The sequence below is a fragment of the Lipotes vexillifer genome, unplaced genomic scaffold, assembly GCF_000442215.2.
Source record: "Lipotes vexillifer unplaced genomic scaffold, Lipotes_vexillifer_v1.1 scaffold194, whole genome shotgun sequence".
Classification (NCBI taxonomy): Eukaryota; Metazoa; Chordata; class Mammalia; order Artiodactyla; family Lipotidae; genus Lipotes; species Lipotes vexillifer.
Genome location: NW_006771758.1, coordinates 671,243 through 678,050, shown reverse-complemented (window position 1 = coordinate 678,050; position 6,808 = coordinate 671,243).

Below are 6,808 nucleotides of genomic sequence, written 5' to 3'. Positions count from 1 at the left end.
CATAGAAGATAGGTTACAGAAATAAATTTCTCTCTCTGAAATGAATAGAGGCCAACTCAGAAAAAAATTCTCCTTAGATCTAGAGCTATTTAAAATAAAAAGAAGGAGGAGGAGGAGGACAGACGGAGCCTCAGAAAGTCTCTCAAAAGCTTTGGAGGGCACTATGTTGCTTCATGAACTCCACAGGAGCCCTTTCTAGCATCTTTGCTGAGAGGTGCAGCCTTGGGGGAAACCCCTACCAATTATCGTACTGTATCAGTAAATCCTGGGAAATTAAGTTTTAATTCTTGATCCACTTAGGCAAGTGCTGGGCCTCAGTTCTCTATGGAAAAATAGTAGTCATAACCTCTGTCCTTTTCTATTCCCAGGGTAGGTTCTTTTCTGCTCCCCCTAAAATACTTCCTGACACCTATATTGCGCCAGGCACTGTAATATACACTGAGGACGCTATAGTGAGCGTGACAGACATGGCTTCTGTCCTTGTGGTACCTCCATTCTAATGGGAGAGACAAGCAAACAAGCAAACAGACAAAATAATCGGAGCTCGGGCTAAGTACTGGAAGACTGAAACATAGGGCTTGAGGCAGGAACCATCTGGACTGGAAAAGGGTTGAGATTTGGGAGATTCAGGGATAGTCCATTTGAGAAAGTGACATGTGAGCCAAGACCTTAAGGATGAGAAGATAGCAGATATACAAAGAGAAAGGAAAAAAAAAAATCCTTCCAGACAGAGGAAAGAGCAAGTTCAAAGGTCGTATAGTGGGAAAGAGCATGGCGTATCGCTAGAGCCTAATGAGCCAAGGAGAGGCCTGTACGAGATATGTTTGGAGAGAGAAACAGGGCTCCTATCCTATAATGCTCAGTGGCCAAAAGAGGCAGGTGTTTCCTCCTAAGTGTGATGGGAAGCTATTGAAAGGTTTTAAGACGGAGAATTACATGGTCTGATTTGGGATTTAAGCAGACCACACTTGCTGCAAATGGCAAGCAGAATAAGAAGAGATGCCGAGAGGCAGTCAGGAAGCGCCACCCTCTCTTGCCTTGAAATAGCCGCAAGCATTCCCCAGTGTCCAGACTCTACCAGGACAGCTTCCCTCATAGCTGGACCCAGTGCTGGGAAGGAGGAGCCTAGCTCTGCCTGTTTGCTAGTTAACTGTTCTGATCCCTCCAGGGAATTCTGTCTGTATATTATTGGGTACATCATTAAACTGACTTCAAAAATTAGGAATTACATGGGCTTTCTAAAATTGACATATTTTAACATTTTTTGGATATTATTTTGTGAAAACCTCTCGATGAGAAGAGGACTTTTTAGATTCAACTCTTCAGCTTTAAAAATTCCTGCGACAGGACTTCCCTGGTGGTCCAGTGGTTAAGACGCCACTCTTCTAATGCGGGGTGCACAGGTTCCATCCCTGGTTGGGGAAGTTCCACATGCCATGTGGCATAGAAAAAAAAAAAAAAAAAAAAAAAAAAAAAATTCCTGTGAGAAATCTTTGTTCTCACTGCCCCGGAAACTAGGGGAGCACAAAAAGGGAGTGAGAACGTCAACTCTCGTACTAGGGTAGAGATGGGGGCGTCTGGGGCCAGCTCTTCCCTTGATATATGACTTTAGTCTGCCCCTTCCTGAGTCTCTTCATCTTGTAAGGGCATTAGAAAAATAATCTCTAAGGCTATCCCTTCAGCTCATAAAGGTCTATGATTCTTTGGCCTTGGATCAGCACAAAGATCGAGGTTGATCATTAGCAACTGATTTTTCTGAGTGTGAGACTAGTAGCAAATAGCGGTCCTCTTACGGTGTTTTTTTGGTCCCTTTTTCTGACACCCCACTTTTGGGTTTAGCATGTCCAGAACCTCCTTTGAAGGCCATTAATTTTCAATCCCTTCCTTCCCACCCCCTAATCCACCAAATAAAGGTGTTCAAAGGTGGTTATATGGGCGATAGTCTTCTCTTGGGCTGATATGTGAGAAACACACCCTGCGGGTGTTTCTGGGGCTTCACTTGCTGGTTTCTTCATTCTGCTGGACACCTTCTGCAAAATGTGATCAATGGCATGAGTTCTTTTGCTGTTCCCACTGCCCACAAATCAAGCTCTTAATAGCACAATAAAATCATGAGATTTGAGATTTTAAAAAGTGATTGCATTGCTCGGATGCTAATGAGACACATATATCTGAAACAATTGATTAAAGACTGTGGAAAGAAGGTGTGGACACAACAGGCAAGGTGGCTAATTTACACAGGTGTGGAGCATTCCAGATAACAGAATGTCAGGCACCTTTACTTCAAAGAAATGTATTTAAAATAGCTTGCTTTTCCTTACGTATTTGCCCATGAAATATTGGGACACTAATGGAGTGAGTACAGGTAAGAGAGCTAAGTGATTCTCCCATCAGGATCCTTCTGTCTGCCAGGTTAGAGCCAACATATGTACCAAGCTGGCAGGCCAAGTGTCCCCAGTATGTTTCTAGAATGTGTTGTGCAGTCGATAATAAATAACTTCTAAGTTGTGTGATTACATAATGATAGCCACGTTCATTCACCTGTCTATCAAAGGAACTATACTTGAGTTTGAGCTCCTTTCCCCTGGGCCCGTGAAGCAAAGCATTAGCTTGGAGTCTTTAAAATTCCTAGCAACCCTGGGCTAAGTGCGCGGGGGTGGAACGTAGTCCCTTTTGCTTAGTAATCCATTAGTTAATGGGTGTGAGCCCGTCAGCTTTCTGTTTATTCCTTAAGCCATTAATGTTCACCTGCTGTGCACGAGACTAGACTTGACAAAAAAGAGTGATAGTTGAAATAAAATAAATATCAAGCCTTACAACATCCGATGGGTATTGTTTAAAACATAATGGGCTCCATGGAAAGGTAAAGGTGAACCAACCATTACGAGTTGACACATAGTATCCTGGGCAAGATGCGGCAAACAGAACTCTTCCTTGGTTCTAGCGCAGAGGTGCTCACTAGTTGGAGGAGTGTCATCAATATTTGAGAACTGTCTTCCAAGTGCCCCCCAATATTTGTCTGCAATGTCTACCTAAGTGTCTTGGAAGCTGGTTGATAAATTTCTCAGTCAACCTTTCAATGGCTTTTTTTTTTTTTCTTTTAACAACTATTTAGACAAAAACCAGACTCCTTACCACGTGGCTCTTTGTGACCTGGGTCTTGCCGTCTGTACGGCTTCATCTTTCACCGTCTTTCCCTTGTTCCAGCCACAGTGATCTTTCTCAGGTCCTTTGCACATGATATTCATTCTTCCTGTAATGTTCTTTCTTGCCTTATCCATCCTTCAGATCTCAGCTTGAACACCATTTTTTCAGAGGAAGCTTTCCTTGACGGTTCAAAGAAAGTCGGTCTTTAGATGATCTCTTGATTTCCTGTCCTCCTACATGGCCCCTAGAAGGGTTTAACATACTGCATTTAGTCACATATATATCTTACTAAGGCCTGCCTCTCTTACTAAATGGAAAGCTTCCTGAAGCAAAGACCATTTCTGGCTTAGCTCGCCATGGTTCTCCCAGCACCTAGCGTACTGCCAGTTGAATAAAGAAAGCAATTCAACCCGGAGAGATCTCCATGGACCAGAAATGCAGAGGTACATTGATAGCTATTGAGAAAGATAGCTTGACGTTTCTTGGGTTTTATTCCTTACAGTTAAGGTTTATTTTGTGGTGCCTAGTTTTGACTTCATCAGTTTCCATCATTATGTCCAATAATTATCCCTTTGCCCTATATAGACAACTTTATCAGCAATTTAAGATGGATATGCTGGAATTAACACCGTGGTCTTCTGCTCATCACAAGTCAGTCTAGAAGACTGTCTCCCAGATTACTTGTTCTCCTGAATCATTACGTGGAAATGATTCCACTTCCTGCTTTTGTCCAGAAATCACTAAATCAGAGTCCATATGATATGGGTATTCCCAATGAGTTATAACTGTCTCTGATCAAAGATACCCTTTAAACTAATGATACCAGTGTTTTGAAGCGTTATTGAAGGCAAAAAACAATGTCTTCATAATATCCGCAATGCAGTCTAAGCTTGTGAGAATTACAGACTCTTTGAGAGAGAAAGGAACTTTAAATCAAAGGGCATCTATTTATCATTACTATGTGTCAGGAAAAGTTCTAGGCACTTGACTGTGAGGCAGTAAATAAAAATATTTACAAATAGGCAAATATGTAAGTGAGATAATTCCAGAAAGAGAAAGAGGCTATGAAGAAAATAATAAGTGGTGATGTCAGAGAGGATGACTAAAAGCAGCTGCTTTAATTGGGTGTTCAGGGTCATTTAGGTTCATATGGTCCAAATTCTATGCAAGAGCAGGAATTGCTGTGTCAGCTGTTGCCACAATAATGCTACCAGACCAGAGCCATCTGAGCATGCCCCATGGCTTCCATTTACATCATATCCATTGACATTCCATTGGTCCAAGCAAGTCATATGGCTAACCCAACATCAGTGGGTTGGGGTACTGTACTCCACCCACATTCTGCCTCCTTGAAGTAGATTCTTAGACAGCTATTTTTTCCACAACTGTTGGCTCTGCCTTCGGGAGACTCTTTCTTTTTCATTTATTCTGTAGTCATTTCTGAAAGGGCAAGGAAAGGGTTTTTCCTTCTCAGTAACTGAGAAACTTTCTCAGCCTGCTTCCTGCCTGTTAGAAATGTGAGTGGCTCAGATGTCTTTTTACATCTCTAATGGCCACAATCTCTTCTAATCCAGCATGGCTACATAACTGCCAATACAACTGTCTTAGAAACTGAGTGGACTGTTTATGTATTGAATTCCACTGAATTTTGTTCACTGATACCATGCTCATAATTCTTGTCAAAAATGCCTTTCTTTTTAGAGGTAATTGTGCTTCTTAATTTGGGCACCTCAGGCTTCTGTGTGATCTTTTCAGAGGTCTTAACAAAGACTGTGGTGGCCACATTCTTGGTTTAGACTATGTTCCTGAGCTGTATCTTAATGGCTATGTCCCTGTTTTGGTCTTTCCCTTTAGGCTGTATTTTACTTAGAGGATATTTTACTGGATGAAGAGTCTAGGGATGAGAGACAGTATCGTTTTCCAACACAGCATGTGCCCAGTTTTCTGAGTTCTCTGTATTCTTTCTTAATTGTATTTGTAAACTGGACCATTTTTTTCTGAGCTCATCTCTTTCATGTAGCACCTTATCAAATGTGGCTACCTACAGCCAGCTCAGGCTTTTAATATTTCGTTTCCAAATCTCCTTACTCCACTCCCGGTCTCCTGTCTAGATTATCTCGGGTACTCCCTTTACTACGTGTTTTAGTGAATTCTTACTAAATGTTTCCTCTGTTGTATAACACAGGTGGTGATTCTCCCAACCTCCCATTGGTTCCTCACCACCCTCCACTGAGTTTTAAACTAATTTTTTTTTTTCCAGTTTTTTCTTATAACTGCACCCACTTCTAGGCTGCTGTTTCAGTGTCAGTCAGCTCACTACAAAGCTCAAGGGTTTACAACCACAGCAAGTTTTAAGTCTCACCCTTGCAGGTTTGCAGGGCAGTAGATCCAAGGAACAGCTGATATTGTCAGCATGGCTGGGTGACTCTGCTTCAGGCTGAGGGTCAGTGAAGCTCAGCTCTGGGATGTCAGTGCCCTCTGGTCTGTTCTGTGTGTAGACACGTCAGGATCCAGGTTGACATTTCAACAGCTTTCTGGAGGAAGCTCTCCTCCTGGCAGATCTCTGGAGTGTAAGAACCTAGTCAGAATTCACAGTCACACCTATGGCCTCTGCCTGTATCATGTCAGCTCATGTTCCATGGACCTCAGCAAGTCACATGTCCAGACCCAGCATCAGTAAGATGAGCAGGCAGACAGCATCCAGGCCAGTTTCCCTCACAGGGCTCTTCTCAACATGTAATTATACGTTTGCTTATTAATTTGCTTTTTTGTGTGCTGAATTATTGCCCACGTCCAGCTGCTCTTACACTCATTTCCTAGCATAATGACTGGCACATACTAGGCACTTACGTATCAGAGTGAGTGAGCAAAGAAGGGATAAGTGATTTCAAGAGATTTCTTGTTCTGAGGCAGATAGGCTTCTAATAGTCCATCCCATAACTGTGTCAATCATGTCTAAATTTCATCTAACTTCACCTAAGCCTGTTTCATTTATCTTTTTTGAACTATGAAAGGGCTTAGCAGGTTCACACGTCATGAAATGACTTATGGATGCCAGCATATAAGAAGTACCTCTTTACTCTCTTCCTTGCGTCCCCGAATTACCCATCTCAACCTTTGTCTTGTCTCATCCTCAGCATCAGTGCTGGGTCCTTGCCCTGCAAATTTATTGCCCAGAGTCCCCTTCCTTTGACATATGAAAGTATTCAGAATGATTCTTCTTTCCTGTCTGGAGCTCACTGGTACCTACTGTGGTACCAAAGTATAATGATTTGGGGGATCTTTGACAAGCACTTTGACAAGTACTTATGACAAGCATCAGCCACAGATCATCTTCTGGTTTGATTTGGGATCTGTTGGGATAATTTTTTCTTGTTAAAGGGGGAATCCTTTCTTGAGGTGGCGCTTTGGATGCCAGGGATACTATACTGTTAGCTTTTAAGCAGTAGGAAGGACTTGCAAGAACTTTTTTCAGATCAAGCATATCCATCATAGTGTTGCATATAATATCAAGAAATAGGAAACAACTTAATGTCTATCAGTTTGAAATCACTTAAACATATTATGATCTATCTATCTATCTGTCCATCCATACACACACACACACACACACACACACACACACACACACACACACACACACACACAAACACACACAACA